General features: G+C 40.4%; 1 pseudogene; it reads left to right on the forward strand.

Annotated features, from left to right (window-relative positions):
- Positions 1-3,366: 3,366 nt before the first annotated feature.
- Positions 3,367-8,212, forward strand: LOC101434574 (transmembrane and coiled-coil domains protein 1-like; annotated as a pseudogene).
- The last annotated feature ends 8,262 nt before the right edge of the window (positions 8,213-16,474 follow it).

The raw sequence follows: 16,474 nt of genomic DNA on the forward strand, positions 1-16,474 counted from the left end.
TGGGTGTCATGTTCTGTATATGTCTATTAGGTCCAGCTCCTCTAATATACTGTTCAAAGTATTTGTTTCTTTATTGATTCTCTTTTGAGATGTTCTGTCCAAAGTTGATAGTGGTGTATTAAACTCCCCCATTATAATTGTAGAGACATCTATTCTTCCACTTAGTTTTTCCAGTGATTGCCTCACATATTTGGAGGCACCCTTGTTAGGAGCGTAAATGTTTATGATTGTTCATTCTTCTTGAAAGATTATCCCTTTCACTAATATGTAGTGTCCATCTTTGTTTCTCACAACTGTTTTGCATTAAAAGTCTATTTTGTCTGATATTAATATAGCTACTCCTGTTCTTTTTCGGTTATTGTTTGCTTGTAAGATTTTTTCCCAGCCATTCACTTTCAATCTCCTTGAATCCCTGGGTCTAAGATGTGTTTCTTGTAGACAGAATATAGATGGGTCATATTTTCTTATCCTGTTTTCCAATCTGAATCTTTTTACAGGTGAGTTTAATCCATTGACATTCAGTGCTATCACTTTCAAGGAATTATTTATGTTAGCCATATTTTCTTTGGACTTACGTTTGTTTTATTTTGTTTTTTCTTCTCTTTTTGTCTTTTTAGTTGCTCTTACACTCTCCTCCAACTCTGTCTCTCCTGTTTTTTTCTTTCTTCCAGCAGAAGTCCCTTTAGTATTTCTTGATGGATGGGTTCTTGTTGGCATCGTCTCTTAGTTTCTGTTTATCTGTGAATATTTTGAACTCTCCATCATTTTTGAATGCTAGCATTGCTGGATAGAGTATTCTTGGTTGGATTTTTTTTTCTTTTAGTACCTTGACTATGTCATACCCCTGACTTCTTGCCTCCATGGTTTCAGATGAGGAATCAACATTTAATCTTATGGAGCCTTCTTTTTTGTGATGGTTCTCTTTTCTCTTGCTGCATTTAGAATTTTCTCTTTGTTTTGAGCATTGGATAATTTGACAAGTATATGTCCTGGGGTAGGTCTGTTGGAATTTATGCTGTTTGGGGTGCATGTTGCTTCCTGGACATGTACATCCATCTTTCTCAGTGGATTTGGGAAGTTTTCAGTCATTATTTCCTTCAACACCCCTTCTCTTCCTTTTCACTTCTCTTCTCCTTCTGGGATGCCTATAGTGCACATGTTTGTGCGTTTTGCATTGTCATTCAGGTCCCTAAGTTCCAGCTGGATTTTTTCTATCTTTTTATTGATCAGTTCTACTATCTGTTTGATTTCAGATGTACTGCCTTCCACATCACTATTTCTCTCCTCTGTCTCTTCTAATCTACTGTTATTTGCTAAGGGTGTATTTTTGATTTCTTGAATTGTGCTGTTCATCACCATATCTGTTCTCATTTTGTGTATGATTGCAACAATTTCTTCTGTATTCTCTCCAAGTGTTTTCTTCATATTCTTCATCTTTTTCTTTACTTCTTTAAATTAATTGCTAATATATGTTTTGAGAACTTTAATGACTTGTTCGATGTTCTGCTCCTCTTCCAATTTTTAGTTTGTTCATTGGATTCAGCATGTTTTCCTGATTACTGATTTGGTTTGTAGATTTTTGTTGCTGTCTGGTCATCATTTTATCTTGACGGGTTTAATCAGTTCCTTAGCTTCTTTGTCTAGTCTTGGGGTTTAATTAGCTCTTATTTTTGCATAAGTGTTATGTCTTCTCTTTGTCACTTTTTTCTTCTTATTCTAATTTCTTTTTGCTGGCTAAGTTCACTTTGAAGGAAAATATTAGGGCCAGGGAAAGAAAAATGAGTAAGAAAAGAAAATGTATAAAGTAGTATTGATAATAAATGTTAACATAGGAACCATGTGAGATCTAGGAGAATGGATATTAGACTCATGTGAGCTGTGTAGAGTTGTAACATTAAGTAAAGTACCTGTAATGAGACAGTCAACTGTCTCATTAATGTGGGGAGGAATATATTATGAATTAAAAAGTCAATGTCTTCATGAGAGAGCAAAGAGAAAAGAAAGACAATAATATAAAATGTTAATAAAAGACAGAAAACAGAACAAGGTGTATTAGAAATAAAAAGTCACACAATTTGGGGGCCAAACAAAGGGAGGTGGAATGAAAGAGAAACAATAGATGATGGAGGATAGAAAGGTGTAGAGGAAAGGGGATAGTGTTGGTGGCACAAATCAATACACACATAAAAGAAAATGGAGGATAAGAAAACAGAACAAATGTGAAGCACTCCCTCGAGCACCTATTATATAAAATAAAATAAATTTAAAAAGAAGAGAAAGGAAGAAAAAAGAAAAAGGGGAGCACAAAAATGGGGAGAAGCAAGCAAGAAAAAGAGAAAAAGCTAAGAAAAGAAAAAGGTCTTTGGGGAGATAAAGAGGAAGAAAAAACTGGGAGACAATGCAGCAATAACAACAACAAAAAAACCCAACATTTCAAGCTAGGAATCCTCTTTGCAGTTAAATAAAACAGGGATTTGACATTCTCTCTTTCTCCATTCCTCACTTCCCTCTCTCCCAGGGCAGCAGGAAAGCTGCATGAGGGGTCCAGTAGGAGATTCAAATGGGTCCTTGGTGAACCAATTCAACACAGAAGACAGTAACTCTTTATTTCCAGCAAGAGAGCACCTACACCTTACCAGAAACCCCAAATATGCTATTGGAAGCTTGGAAAGCATGTCCTACAATCGCTCCCCCTTAGGTGTGCTAGGGGAGGTCTAATTGATTTTCTGACTCTGCCTTCTCCCAGACCAAGTTTCCTATCCCATGGCATTTAGGTAAATTGGGCTTTCTCAGCAGATTTGCCTCTCCTTTCTTCTGAGGCTCTCCCTAAGTCAGCTGGTATGCTCCTCCAAGCTAAAAAAAAAAAAAAAAAAAAAAAAAGCGGACGGCTAGGGTAATCATGGACCTCAGATAGACCTCAGAGCATGCTGGATTAGGGAATGGGAAGTCTGGGATATTGCAGTCTCAAGGTATGTGAGTCTGTGGAGTGTGGGCTACAGGGTTTAGGGGATAAGGACCTGGGAACCACGCATCTGGTAAACACAGTGTTTGGGAATGCCGCAGCACAACCAACAGTTTTCAAGGATCACTGTGGCTACCAGCCCTAGGGGGAAGGGTCCTGCCCATAACTTCTGACCTCCATGTCAGAAACCCAAAAAGCTATGTTTTGCAAGAACCTCTTCTGTCACTGTCTCACCAAATTGACGTCCAGACACTTCCTGCCGTGCAAGCCCCTGAAACAGCCCACTCCGGCAGGACTCTGATTCTACTCAGCTGCTTTTTGCAAGAGAGATTATGAGGTGCACTCACTCAGATGTCATCTTGCCCCACCCCACCCCACAACTTTGAATTGAGTCCTGTAGCAAGATGAAGAAAGGGATGATCTTGCATAGTAGGTGAAGCAAGCCAGAAGCTCCAAAGAGAAGCCCTCAAATCAACAGGACGTCTGGCCAGGAGATGGCAGCTGTGATGTAGTCAGGCTGGCCCAAGTCTTTTTCCACAACAGATGGTCCTACCAGCTCAGTTGTGATGGAAATAGCTTTTGTTGCTGCATGTCTACCAGGAGAGGAGGCAACTGCAGTGTGGATCAGAGTAGTTGGAAGTAAACAGCCTTGCCAAGACTTCCAGTACAGTCGTCTCTAACATCGGTGGCAACATCCACACAGACTCCTTGGATGGAATGCCAGACCCTCAGTGCACAAAGGTTGCTATTGCTCTCCTGCAGCAGAAGATCCTGAAACTCACAGAATGGATCAAGTTTGTGCAAACAGCCTGGGGTGATAACATTGCCAAGTATTGAAGCTCGCCAACAGTGCAGACAAACAGCAGGCAGCCCACATAAAACAGGTCTTTGGGAATAAGAACCAGAAATCCTCCTAAACCCTCCTCCAGCTACTAAAGAAGCTTGAACCTTACCACCAGAAGCTCTGGGAGGTAGAACAGAATGGGATTCTGCACCAGCCAAAGGATGTCTTCAGGGACATGCAGCAAGGTCTGAAGGATTTGGGAGCAAAGGTGGCTGACTTCAGTGAGGATGTGGTGGGCAGTGTCAAGGGTAGACTCTCCAGTTTCTCCCAGGCCACCCATTCAGCAGCAGGGATTGTCCTCTCAAAGCCCAAAAATATTGCCTCATTGATTCAGAATAAATTTGGCAGCACAGACATCATTTCTAATCTGAAGGACTCTTTTTTTTTTTTGAGAAGGAAAAATTGTTTATTGACGGCCGGCTGGACTCGGGAGCTTTTTGTTTCAATCCCCAGCCCTGAACAAGATATTTGAGTCCCTTTTATACAGAGAGGAAAGGCCAAATAGTCCTTTTGTTTTAGTTCTCAATAGGCTTGAATTAGCATATATCTTCCACTTCCTAGGTAAGCTTTTAGCATGGACTTTATACATTCTCGATAAGCTTCTAGCATATTTGGTTTACATTTTCCCTAAATATTTAAAGTGTATAGACTTTGCATTGTTAAACTATTTCCTGGGACTAGAGTCGTTGCCGTGGTTACCAAGAGCAGGACTGCAGACTCTTACCAGCCCACACCCACAAGTCACAGACAGCTTAGGTTATCTCTTTTTTTCTTTTTTTAGTTTTTCAATTCTTTTTATTTTTTTATTTATATTTTTTATTTTTTTAATTCATTTTTAAAATATATTACATTCAAAAAATATGAAGTCCCATTCAACCCCACCGCCCCCACCCCCCACTCCCTCCACGTCAACACACTGTCCCATCATCATGACACATCCATTGCATTTGGTAAGTACATCTCTGGGCATCACTGCACCTCATGGTCAATGGTCCACATCATAGCCCATACTCTCCCATGTTCCATCCAGTGGGTCCTGGGGGGATCTACAATGTCCCATAATTGTCCATGAAGCACCACACAGGACAACTCCACGTCCCTAAAACGCCTCCACATCTCATCTCTTCCTCCTATTCCCCGCACCCAGCAGGCACCATGGCCACTTTTCCCACACTAATGCCACATTTTCTCTGTGGACCTTGGATTGGTTGTGCCCATTGCACATCTATGTCAAGAGGGGGCTTAGATTCCACACGGATACTGGATGCAATCCTCCTGCTTTCAGTTGTAGGCACTCTAGGCTCCATGGTGTGGTGGTTGACATTCTTCAACTCCATGTTAGCTGAGTGGGGTAAGTTGTAGGAGTGTAGGAGTGTAGGAGTTGAGTCTGTTGAGGTTCAGGGCCTGGCTATCATATTGTCAGTCCAGAGATTCAAATCCTCTAGATATATCTTAAACCCCAGCACCAACTACAATTCCAGTAAAATACCATGAAAGGCTTGTGAAAGGTGATCCCATCTGAGTCCAGTTCCATCACGCAGAAACACCAGCTCCAAAGAAGGGCCAACTGACATGGCAGTGAACCCCATCTGCCATGGCCATAGAACCTGTGGGTCTCTTTAGCCCTCAAAAGAACCAATACCTGGGGTTGTATCTACTTTATCTGTCTCTGAGACTCTGCTCAGGTGTGCATAAGTGCAATCCTTCTGACAAACTCCAGACTCTTTTTTAGAGACTCATAGCCATATAAACTCATTTCTCTTTTCCATTTCCCCCTTACATTAGGTCAAACAGCATTTTAAACTCCTGTTATTATATGTAGACAGGGATATTCTGCTGGTCTGCACTGAACCTTTAATTCAAGGTCATTTTCTAGTTGCATCATCAGCTGGTATTTGATAGTGATCCCTCGGTGCCAGGGAGGCTCATCCCTGGGTGTCATGTCCCACGTTGGGGGGAATGCACTGCATTTACATACTGAGTTTGGCTTCGAGACTGGCCACATTTGAGTAACATGAAGGCTGTCAGGAGGAAACTCCCAGGCACAGTGCTGCTCTAGGCCTTGTTCTTATTTCAAGTGTATAGGCTCACAAGCATAGTCATTAGTATCAGGGGCTCACTGTTGGACCCTCATTCCTTCCTGGTTCTTACCGTTGCACCTGAGAGACTGCCGCTCCTCCCCTAGGGACCACAACAGAGCATCCCCGGTCAGGAACCCAATACCCCCCCAGCTGTTGTTTTTAATTGTTTCCACTATGAGTATATCCAAACATTACCATGCACCCTGGACATATGCCCTGTATAACTCCCTGTCAACCACATATCACCTGTCAATAACATCCCATACCAGTATTCCACTGCCGCCATTGTTGAACCACTCTGTGATCCAAAACTTCCTGAAAAGTGAAGCCCAATATGTCAGGTTCCCTTACTAGTAAAATGGAATATAGCGATGAGTTTAAAGGTTAGATCTAGAATACGTATTGATTTGGAAAAATTCTACATCCTATCTTTTTCTTTTCTTTTTTCCTAATTATTGAGCTTCTCTTCACAAGAGCCCTAGATCACAGTAATTCATATGTACAATATACAGTACTCCCACACATCCCATAAAACCTTTTCCCTTCCACAGCGATAATCTTATAACTTATTCATATCATATTTACTTAAACTGATGTACAGACTCTGAGACAATAGCTTTCAAACAAGGTGACATCTGTGTTTACATTGTGGTCCATACTTTAGAATATACAGTTTTCTAAATTTTTAGTTATCCTATGTTTTACATTATGGTTTACATTATTAGTCTGTCGTACCCTATACGTTTTTGGTGTAATATTACGTGTTTTATATCCATCCTTGCGTACTCTCACGAATGTCCTCTCTTACCCCCACATTTACCTTGGTTCCATCCATTCAACATCCATTTTCCCCTCTCCTTGGGGCCCACAGTGACAGCCTATCTCCATTTCCCGAGGAGCCACGTCCAGAGATACTTGCAACAGTGTTCAGGGCCTGACTTGCTCAACTGCCCTAATGCCCTGGGAGCCACCCTTTCTCTTGAGAGATACAGTTCCCTCTATTTGATGGCATTAGTCCTCCCCAGGATGTGGGTCCACCCCCACTCTCACTACTTGGGTCTCTACCCAATGGTACAACCCACCCTGGAAAAATGAGCATTCAGACATTCCCCTGGAGTCTGTCCCACGTCAGACCATCCCCTCTGAGCATCCTAAACAGGTAACCCTCCTAATTATATTTTGCTACGATTTTCTCAGCATTTTCCTCTCAACCAACACCTGACACTCTCCTATGTTCGTATGTTGCCCCTCCCTCCCCCCCAATTTTTTGGGCAATATTACCCCTCCGCCCATCCCCAGCCCCCCTCAAACCCACAAAGCCCCACCCAAAGGCAACCCTTTGCCCCCATTTTATCTCTTCTTTGTGCTCATACTTACTGCCAGCTCATCATAGATTCCACCCCTGCAGACGTTGGCTCACATCCTTCCTCCACCGCCCCCCCCCCCCGATTTCCTGTAAGCCTATCTTCCCGACTCTAGCTCTCTGAGGCAGCTTGCTTATTTCATATCATTGACGTCACGTAGTATTTGTCTGAAGGACTCTTTTGAGGAGGGCAATTGGAGGATGGGGGGAAGACTTTGGGGAGGTTTCAAACTTTCAATAGAACCCAAAATATGATAGTGAGTAAGACTGTTCTAGTGCCACATTAGGCTCAGTGGGAGGCAACAGCACCACTGGGGGCATTGCTGTAGGAGCATCCAACTCCAAAACAAAAACACCCTGGACAAGCAGAGCTCAGGATTTGATGCACTACTATATGAGATCCAAGAGACCCAGGAATCCCAGGTCAGACTAGAGAAATACTTTGAGACACTTGAGTAACATTATCAGAGGAATTATTCCTTAATTTTGCAGACATTACAGGAAGAGCAAATAGGTGTGAACAATTAGAAGAACAACTAAATGACTTAGTAGAGCTCCACCAGAATGAAATCTTGAACTTGAAGCAAGAATTGGCCAGCTTGAAAGAGAAAATCATCTATTAGCCCTATGAATGTGCTGAGAACATAGGAGTCCCTGGAGGTGTGCCAGACCCACACCTCCAAGATAGAGCTACAGCAGCAATAGCAGGTGGTGCAGCTGGATGGGCTGGAGAATGCCACTGCCTGGAACCTTCTGGGCAAACTCATAAACATCCTTCTGGCCATCATGGATTTTTTCTTTTGGTCTTTATTTCCACAGTGGCCAACTGTGTAGTTCCCCTCAGGAAGACTTGCAATGGGATGTTCAGCAATTTATTCCTCATTGATTTCATTGTCTTTCTCTGGAAGCACTGGGATGCCCTCTTTAGCTATGTGCAACATTTATTTTTATCCCCCAGATGATGCTGGCACATCAGGCATTCCTAATATGCCTGAACATATTAAAACCTGTATTAGTCAGTCAAAGGGGTGCTGATGCAAATACCAGAAATTGGTTGGTTTTTATAAAGGGCATTTATTTGGGATAGGAGTTTACAGATACTGGGCCATAAAGCATACGTTCCTTCCCTCACCAAAGCCTATTTTTACATGTTGGAGCAAGACGTCTGCTGATGTCTGCAAGGGTTCAGGCTTTCTGGTTGCCTCTGGGCTCAGCTCCTCTGTTTTCTCCACAAGGTCAGCTGTAGACTATGAGGCCCTCAAGGCTTTGCTTCACTCCACAAGGTCAGCTGTAGAGTATTAAGTGAATTGCTCTGTTTCTCTCCCTGGGGCTCCAGCTTCAACATCAAACTCCAAAATCAAAACTCCAACATTAAAAGCCCTTAACTCTGTCCTTTGCCATGCCTTTTATCTCTGAGCCCCCACTGACCAAGAGCGTGGTGTCAATACCTTACTGGCACAATTACTTAATCAAATAAACCTCTGAATCCAGTATAATCTCATATACCCAGAGGAAAAAACCAGTTTACGAATATAATCCAATATTTCTTTTTGGAACTCATCAATAATATTAAACAGCTACAAAACACTTGCATACCATAGTAGGAGTTTGATGTGGAAGGTTTATCTGAAAGGAGGAACTCAATCTGAAATATGAATAAGCGAGAAGCATCTTTGAATAATTATAGACAAGAATATTACTGATAAAATATTGGATGTGTTAAGGGAGGAAGAATAGGAAATTCTCATCTCAGCCTCCTGGAAGAAGCAATAAATATAAGATCACTCAGGATTCTAGAAATATCCCTGATGTCCTCTCTGTAGCACTTACTGTTCAGAATGCATTCACCTTCCACACCCCTGGTGATGAGTTAACAATCCAGGCTAGTTGGAATCCTCTCTGAAAAATATGGTTTACTGAACAGTAAAGAATCCAAGCTGACTAAATAGCAACCATGCTAGGATCCCCTGATTGGGAGGTGTACATCTTTTCCCTTAACATCACAGCAGAGACTGTGGGTGCATCCCTTGTGCACTATTTCATTTTATGAAAAGTGAATATTACTTGAAGAAAAGTAATGTATTCAGAGCAGACACTCTGCATCTTTGTGGTATAGTATATTTTATCAGTGTGAATCTGAGATCATCCCTGTCACCTACACTTGTGACCTCAGATGAAAATGGGAATCAGGTTTTTCTACTCCTGGTATCCTTCAATACATCTCACTGCATTTTTACAGAGACAAAATATCCCAAATGACAAAGGAGGGCCTAAAAAAAACTCTGAAAATTTCCTCTATGACTTGGATGAGATCTGGAGCTTTCTGAAGTTGAAGTGTGTGAATGACACAAAAATTGAGTCTAATACTGGTTCTAGTGTGGCCAACTCAGAAAGTGATGAGTCTCTTCTTTACTACTCAGTAGGCTCCCTTATTATAATACCCAGAGTCCATTCACACGTTTGTGAGCAAATTAGCAAGGGGAAAAAATTGTCCAGATTCTACTACAGCTTTACCATGTGGCAGATGCGCCCTGGGCAATAAACTGTGCTCTCTATTTAGAAGACTAATAGCAATTCTTTATTAAAAATCCAAAATTTTCTCTTAGTCAACTAATTCTTGAAAACAAATTTCACAGCTGTTTTTGTGGGAAAATTGAGTCCTAGAGAAAAATCTCTGACAGCCAAAGTGATACTGTGAATTGTTGTAACATGACATTTTGCTTCATCAGGCAGCTGAATTTCTTCATGGATCACCTTCAATTTTCAATACTTTGGTGAATATTCATGCAAGTTTGTGGAATCACCACCAGTTGATGTACTTTTAGCCTGCATGGTGCTGTTGATTTGTGCCTGGAGACTTCCTGATATGCCTGCACCTTAACAGGCCTTCCCATATCTGACCTGTGTGCTTCCTGTCCCAGGGCTCAAGATGAGACCTGACTTCTATACACATCATTAAGTATTAATTTATCCAAAGAATAACTTGATATTGAGTATACCTGAATGACCAAGTGAGGTCCAGAACAAAGTGTAACACAGATCTAGGCAAATTACTCCCTATCAAAGAGCTGCTTCTCAGCATTCCTTGAGCACTGTTTTCCAACCTTCTTATTGTGTTATTAGCAATTAAATATTTGTTTATGACTTAAATATACTTAAAGTATATCATTTTATGGATTTTCATCTGATATAAATTCAATCAAGGGATGTCACAGGATTGGCTGGATAGGGAGAATGTAGGAGCTAGGAAAGCAACCCCTAGAATATCCATCTAAGATAAATTGAAAGATATTTAGCATGATTTCATGGTGTCCTTAAAATAAAGAACAAAACATTTTCTATGTTATAGTAATTGCATAAACTGTCAATATAAAATATGTAATCTGAGTTTCACCATATATGAGCATTCTTTCTCTTTTCACTTTTTACTTCCTCAGGGGACAGGGAGAGCTGGTGAATGGTTAAGGAGAAAAATGGCAAAATTTGAAAAAAAGGAGAAATTGTATATTTGATGACTAATTGTACAGACTATTCATTTCACATAAATTCTAATTGTTAGAATATATATGATTTTTGTGTTTTCTAAACTCAAGGTGTGTGTTTGGAGAGAAAATAGCATAGTAATATTGATTTTCTAGATTAGTGCTCTGTAAAGCTGGATAGGAACCATGATATTGACAGTCTAAGGATTTATCCCCTAAAATTTTACTTCATTACAATTGGAAAACAATTTGTAAGTATGTACTGAGAATCCTGGAGAATTTTTACCCAGTGATCAAATTGACATCCACAGGGTTGCGGTAGATGGATTTAATGTCTCTCCTAATGGGCTACACTGAGTAAAGGACAATATCAGTCTGGTATGTTCCTGCTGAAATCCAAGCCTGAGTATTCTCAGGAGGAGGCAGTGGGTAGACTCAAGTTCAAGTCATCAGTTTTTGCCAAATCTGTCAAGGACTTGAGGGAGTATATTGGGAAAAGTTCCAATTTGAAGGAGCACAGACTGAAATGGACAAATAAACAATTTCTCTCTTTAGGGACAATTGGCAAAATTTGAAGAGAATCCATGGGTTGGATAATAATATAGAAATGATGTTTCCTGATTTGGGCTTGTGTGATTACCTAGGGAAGTGTTCCTGTTTTGAGGAAAAATTTACTGGAGTATTTTTTGTTAAGGGGGAAATGTAATGAAACTATACTATTAGGGAATCTGAGTGAGGGGATCAGGAGTTTTTCATTCTGTTATTGAAATTTTTATATAAGATCTGTAAAGTTCTATAATTACTTCAAAATAAAATATTATTTTACAGTTACCATGTCAATACTATGCCATTATGGAGGAACAATATTAAACCCTATTATAGAGACTAAACTTTATATAAATCCATGTCAGCCATGGCTGTGAAGCTACAATTCTCTTAAAAACTGGAATTTAATTAAGGAGGCAGCTGTGTGAATATTTTACTAATGACCACTATGCCTTTGGTATTATGAATCATTTGGGCATGCTATGGAAACAGCATTGTTTGGATTCCATTTCTGCACATGAGCTCCTTCTTCTACTGGGAACATTGAAGACTGACTGCTTTTAAACAAGGCTGAATGCTGCAGGGAAGGTCATATACTTGTGCTACCTCCTCCAATCTAACTACAAGACCCTCTATATTCTATGCTTCATTTCTCTCTCCATGACTTACAAAAGCTGCTCAGGTATCACTTCTGTTTTTCTGATTTGGCCACATGTCTTTGAGACTATTCTGTACATGTGTAATTCAGGGTTCAGACAAGAAGACGTTTCAACAAAGTTCATTGACCCTTCCCTGACTCTTCTTCCTCCAGGTTGCTACAAGAGATTTTAGTGTTTATGAGGGCAGAAGACATTGGCTTATCATGACTGCCATTTACCAGTTCACAGTGTGCATGAGGGTTGTCAGATGCTGATGTTCCCTCATGTGTCAAGGAAACAACCTTGTATGTGACTTTGTGAAGGGAACTTGTTTGGAGTATCCTTCAGGACTGGCTTAGAAAGAACTGTGGAGTGGTCACATAACATGTGCTTTCTCCTGATCCATCTCAGAGATAGAATATGGAGAATGGGGACAGGGAACTCTGGGACTCTGGGACTCCATGATGGGGTCTAAGGCCCTTGGGGAGAGGGCAGGGCAGGCAGGTGGAAGGGGGTGGGTGAAGTTATGATAACTGGGCCAAGGCAGGTACACCATGGCAGTTGCAAAGGGAAACTGATCCAAGATGATGGAACAGAAAGTAGAGGGAAGAATATCTAAAGAGAGGACAAGGATCTGAGTGCCTGGAAACTAAAAGGAGTCAGAGGGATGAGAAGGCAGGGGAGGCAAAGAGAAGAGGGCCTGCAAATGGCTACCCTGTGACTAGGGACCAGGAGTGACTGGAAGTACATAGATAGGGGATGTTTGGAGTAGGGGCAAAGATAGAAAACTGAAGGATGGAAAAGGGCAGTGACATCTCCTGTGAGATGAGGTATCAGTAAATGCAATGAGACTCATGGGGTAAACTGACATGGCTTGATGTGTTCTTAAGGCAAGGCTGGGCAGGGTGAATTTGGACTGGGAAGAGAATAATAGGACAGAGACAGAAACAAATCTCTTAGTCACTCTCGGTCTGGGAGGATGGGAACATGAGTGATATTCCCAATTTTGGGGGATGCTCAAAATGTAAAATCCCCTGGAAGACTGTTCATGGAGCCACAACTGCCCTTCAGGTAAAGATGAGACATTTGGCTGCATTATCCCACTCCTGGTCAGGGTGTGGATGAAATGGTTCTGCCTTGGAAGGCATTAGTGGTATTAAAGAAACAAGGGTCTGCCCAGGGAAAGTCTCCTGTATCCTTTCTTTTGTCCTTGACAGTAGTGGGCAAAGTGGTAGAAAAGATCTATCACTATGTCCTGCTTTGTGTTGGACTCAACAGCAGAGCATCAGCCATTTTCACTGAGGTGGAACAGAAGGATAGAAGCCCAGGACTGGGAAGCCAAGCCAGGAGTGCCATAAAGGGAACATGAAGAGCTACCAAGGAAAGCCAAAGGAGGGGACAATGCCAGCCCACTCTCAGAGCAAAGTGGCCTTATTTAGCAAAGAAGGGGATAGACATAGCAGAAATGGATGGACCCCTTACAGAAAAATTGCCAATATTATAGAGGAAGAAGTTCTTCCTCTAAATAAGAAATTAAGGTCTTATTACAAGCCATCATGGAGAAGGAGGAAGATCTAGGGTTTTGAATACTACAGAGCTGCCCAGTGAGACCCAGATGCAGCCTGGGAAAGAATATATGTGTTGCTAAGGCTTCCTTGTGCATGAACCAAGACAGTGAGGGAGACAATTCTGACTGTGAGCATGAACTCTTTAAATATTCATTGAATTACCAGCACTACTCTGAGTGGCGGACATGTTAATAAACAGTAGGAGCTACATACTGGAATATCAGACTGCAGGATGCAAAACAAGATAAGGGGATATAAATGGGGACAAGCTATGAGTTGTTTCATTACTGTTCAGTTACAAGATAAAGATTATGCACTTTACAAAGCATAGCATTGGCATCAAAGGAACAAGGCATTCAGGTTACAGTTCAGAGAATTAACAACAGTCACAGATAATTGCTTCAGGCTATTTTAAAAGCTTAATATATGCCAAACACATATTGTAATATGTCATAGAGTTAGTAAGTACCTAAAGTACAATTTAGTAGGTTAAAACATATTTGTTAATCTATGATTGGTTTCAGTTATAAAGATCCCCATGTGACTCTCCCAATACCACTGCAGAGGCCCCAAATCTTCTGCCCTCATGAAGAGGCACTGCACCATTGTCTAACTCCTACTGGGGAAACAATACACTCATCAGGCACATGAAGCAAGGTTGCAAGCTATTGACTGGTATGATGAAGGTGTATGAGGAGAAGGTGGTGAAAACTGAAATAGGTACAGTATTGTCCTATTTCAGAAATGTTAGTACAGACAGAAAACCCAGTCTTCAGAAAAAGAAAATGTAAATCACATGTATAAACAGATAGCATCACCACTTTATGAAAGAAAGCTTGTAAAATTCTAAGAAAAAATATGAGTTTAGTTTTTTTTTCATTTATTTTGTTTTGTAAAGTTTTCTGATTTTATTACCCAGTCATATTATAAGAATGAGTAACGATAGCATAAGAACAGTTAGGCACCCATGCTCATAACCAATTTTCTACCTACTCTCAACTTAAGAGAAAGAGTAGGGACCTGAGTACCTGGGAAACAAAAGTTACTACCTGGAAAAAAAGAGATAACCTGGGGATACCAAGAAATCCTCAAACAGGACAGCCATTCTGAGGCAGAAGAAAAGATGATACCTCACTGGCATGAGAAATTGTGCACTAGGATCAAGGTTCCCAGCAGGCCAGAGAACTTAGGACTGGAACAAGAATAGGGAGGGCTGCAAAAATGAAAAAATGTTATAGTAGATTATGACTTGAATTTGACTAAGTGGAAAGAAGTAATGGGAGTCATTTTGCAATTATTTTGGAATGTTAGGGGTGATAAATGATGGATCTAATGAAAATGAAGAACATGATATATTACAGAATTGCTGAGTCCAGAAAAATAATTTTCTTATGAGAAATAAAAACAAAATCAGCCATAAATATCATTTAATGAGTCAAAATAATTTAAATATTAAATTAATTTTTAAAAAATTATAATATAATTATTTTGGGAAAAGATTAGGACTGAGAAGTGAAGAGATATGGTGTAGAATTGCAACTTCTCATCTTTTGAAATGCAAAGACATCTATAGACTGAGCATAAATTGGGAAGATTAAATTTAAAAGTGAAAACATTATCTAAAAACTGAGATATACAGAATAGTATTAAAGTAATCAAAAATAGCTCCCTCTTAGAAGTGGCATTGAGGATATAAAGAAATGGAGCAGGGAGGATATTCTTGTTTGTTATTCTAATGATGGCTGTATTATTCAGTATCTTAACCTAAAAATGTATCATTTTGATCCAAAACCCAAAGCAATGGAAGCAGTTTGGGATAGCAAAGGTTCACTACCCAGTGATAACTTTTCTTGGCAACCATGTGTATTTTCTCTTTTAAGCAGATATGTTTTTAGATATTAACAGAATGAGTCAGTGACAGTATCCTTTTTTTTCTGCATAGGATTTAAGCATGGTGGTATGGGAAGTTGAAATCAGTTGAGAACCAATGTTGCTCATCCTGTAATATCCATATGAAATTCTGTGATCTTGTAAAAACTCACATCCTGATTCAGTGGCTCTGGAATGAGCCCTGTGATTTTCCTTTTTGGTTGAGCCCCCTGGGATGTGCTGATACTGGGGCACATTTACCTCACATTATTAATAGCAAGGCCCTCTTTTGCATCTCCCCTTCTTTACAGAAGTGGTGTTCAATCTATAATGATTATTCTAATCACTTTAGGATTATTTAAACTCTGAATGCCAAGATCACAACCAAAAATGATTAGAGCAGAATTTCTTATGATGGATCCTAGATATAATAGGTTTTTAAAAGACAGATAATTTTGAAGTGCAGAGGCCTTTACAATCCATTGCCTTAGAGTGTGTGATGAGATACGGGAGTTTCTCACCTTTAAGAATGCATGATTTCAGTGACAGTTATAAGCAATTTTATATTTTGTCATAACTTACAGAATTGGTTGGGACAAAGAATAAACTATAATATAAATGGTATTTCATGGTTAGTAGCAACACTTCAATATGAGTTCATCAATTGTAACAAGTGTTACTAATGAAGGATGTTGTTAATGTGAGAAAGTGTGTGAGGCAAGGGAGTGGGTATGGGAATCCTTTATATATTTTTAAAAGATTTATTTATTTACTGCATTTTTCTTTATTCCCCCTCCCTCTGATGGCTCTCTTGTCTGTCTGTTCATTGTTTGCTTACCTTCTCCAGGAGGTACCAGGAACTCAATCTAGGACCTCCTACATGAAAGGTGAGTGCCCAGTGGCCTAAGACACATCTGCTACCCATTGGCTGCTGTGTCTGCTGGCTTGTGGCACCTGCTCATTGTGGCAGGGGTGGCATCTAGCTTGTTACAATAGGGCAGCACCTAGCTAATTCCAATGTAAGTGGTGTCTAGCTCTTTGTGGCAGAAGGAGTGTCTGCTCAGCTTCCATTTTTTAGGAGACTCCAGGACCTGAACCAGGGACTTACCAAGTGGTAGGTG

Source organism: Dasypus novemcinctus, unplaced genomic scaffold (genome assembly GCF_030445035.2).
Source record: "Dasypus novemcinctus isolate mDasNov1 unplaced genomic scaffold, mDasNov1.1.hap2 scaffold_106, whole genome shotgun sequence".
NCBI classification, from domain to species: domain Eukaryota; kingdom Metazoa; phylum Chordata; class Mammalia; order Cingulata; family Dasypodidae; genus Dasypus; species Dasypus novemcinctus.